Genomic DNA, 2,675 nt, shown 5'->3' on the forward strand with positions numbered 1-2,675 from the left:
TGATTAAAAGATAAATAAAATGTGATATATAATACACATACATACACACAAAATTAAATATTATTTGACCATATAAATGAAGGAAATCCTGCCATTGGCAACGTAGAGGGCATTATGCTAAGTGAAATAAGCCAGACACAGAAAGACAATTACTCTGGTACAAATATTAGAGTATGGTATTATTTATTTGTGAAAACTTAAAAAAAAAAAATTTTAACTCATAGAAACAGAGAAAATAGTGATTGCCAGAGTCTGGGAGGTGGAGATAATGGAAGATGCAGGTCAAAGGGTACAAACTTTCAATGATACGATGTATAAGTTTTGAGGATCTAATGTATAACATGCTATATTACATAATATTAATGTTAAAAATGCTATATTGTATGCTTGAAATTTCCTTAAAGACTAGACCTTAAGCATTCTAACAACAACAAAAAAAGGTAAGTATACAAGGTTATAAATGTTAATAAACTTGATTGTGGTAATCATTTCACTATATATATCAAATCATCACATTGTACTCTTTAAATGTATTACAATTTTGTCAACTATACTTCAATAAAGCTGTGGGCAAATAAGAGCTATTGCAACAATCCAAGTTGCAAATATTATCTGCTTCTCCTCTAGATTGTAAACTTTGGGGGGTAGCCAAAGATCTTGCTTAGCTTATCTTAATAACTTCCAGTGAATACGAATCGAAATGACATAATTTTTCTAGGAGGATCTAGGGGCATCCATTAGTCATTAGAGGTAGACATTAGTTTATACTAGGATGGAAAAAATACACACTCTAGAGTAAAACAGACCCTGCATTAAATCTGCATTGCTTCTTACCAAGTTACTTAGCCTTTCTCAGATTCAACTGCCTCATTCATGAAATTATGGGTGATGCATCTCATTCATAGAGCTGTTGTAGGATTAAGTAGTGTCAGCACAGTGTTTCTAGTACTATCTGACATATGAGAGTATCTAATAAACTTCTCTAGATATCAGTTTCTGGCTCTAAGGAGTCTTGAGATCTAATCCGACTCAGTGGCTCATGCATCCCCTTGACATTCACTGCAATATGCCACATTTGGTTGCACCTGTAGAGGTAACCCAAGTTTGTAGAAGCTAGCATTGATCAAAAAGATTTGCACTGTTTTATATGATGTGCCACAAACAGCAATTTGTCAAAATGCATTTATGTCAAAGAAGAAGGTCATTATGGGAAAATCAACATTAGTCGATTTTCTGGCTATACTTGGGTTTAAAATCAAAAGCTTAACTCTCCATTAACACGGGTGATTAAGGTGATTATACCATTAGAACTAGTAGTCGGTCAGATGGCTTGATTCGATGACTTTATTGCCATTACTCAAACATGCATTTCTTGGAGATTTCCTGTACCTTCCTCCATATGGCACAAAAGAAAAAGGAGAGTTTATGTTTGTAAGTCCACAATCCCTCGTTAGAAATTTTTGGTGTCAGATGGTTTTGGAATTCAGACAGTTTTAGATTTTAGAAAGGTAATTTGGTAAATACACGTTTCAGTGTAGAGCCCTCCTAGCTCAGTCTGAGAAGGCATTCTACAATCAAACAACAAGTATGGATTGTCACATTAAGCTGGATAAGTAAGGATTATAAAAAGCCTTATTCACTCAGGCCAGGTTTTGCTGCCAAATAAGTTTAGGTCAGTTCAGGTTTTGCCACCTGAAACAAAACACTTTGGATTTGCTAAGCTTTGGGGATTTTAGAATTGCAGATAAAGGATTATGGACTTTATTTACTTATGTTGAGAGCAACCAGCTAATTCTTGTAACCTTGATACATCTAGGTTGTGCACACTAATCAATAGTCAGAATTATGATCAGAACTCTTTTTCACTGAATGCTGTACACACTTACAGAGAAGGGAGGATGAGTGTGGTGGTACTATTTGCTTCATGTCCACAGCAGGCAGAGCTAATCAGCCATTACATTTCTTGAGTCTGGAACAAGGGCTGGCAAACCATGGCTCATGGGCCAAATCCAGCAGCTGTTTTTGTAAATAAAGTTTATTGGAACAGAGCCACACCTTTTGGTTTACTTATTAACTTTATGTTACATAACAAAGTTGAACAGTTGCAACTGAGATCATATTGCCCAAAAAGCCTAAAATATTTACAATATGAACATTTACAAAAATTTGCTGATTCCTGGTCTAGAGGTAATAATAATAATAATCCTGACCTCAGTGCCCTAGTCAGCTACTACCAATAGATCAGCATTGACAGTCAAAACGAAACCTATTTCCATCCCTGGTTCAGTGGGTCAAAATTATTCATAGTCACCTCCTTTAGTGTATTATGTGCAATTTCCCTGCTTAAAGGAGACATGATGATTCTAACCATTTGAAGATTCATTGATAATAACAATGACACTGTGTACTTCTACAGTATAATATACATAACATCTCAAGTCTCCATTGCCATAATTAGCATTTTTTCCACTTTAAGAAAGATGAGATAATCATGACAAGAAAGGGTGGAAGTTTTTAGCAGAACCAACTGGTACAAGAAATGTTTCACTGGTATTTAAAAATAAGAAAAATGATGACTTGGATTTTTCTACAATGCTTTATCTTACGGTGGTAACTTATTACCCGGAGGTGAGTGTACAAGCTGAGCAGTAGAGGAAATATTCCAAGTATTAGAT

This window comes from Pteropus alecto, unplaced genomic scaffold, assembly GCF_000325575.1.
Source record: "Pteropus alecto unplaced genomic scaffold, ASM32557v1 scaffold195, whole genome shotgun sequence".
Taxonomy (NCBI): domain Eukaryota; kingdom Metazoa; phylum Chordata; class Mammalia; order Chiroptera; family Pteropodidae; genus Pteropus; species Pteropus alecto.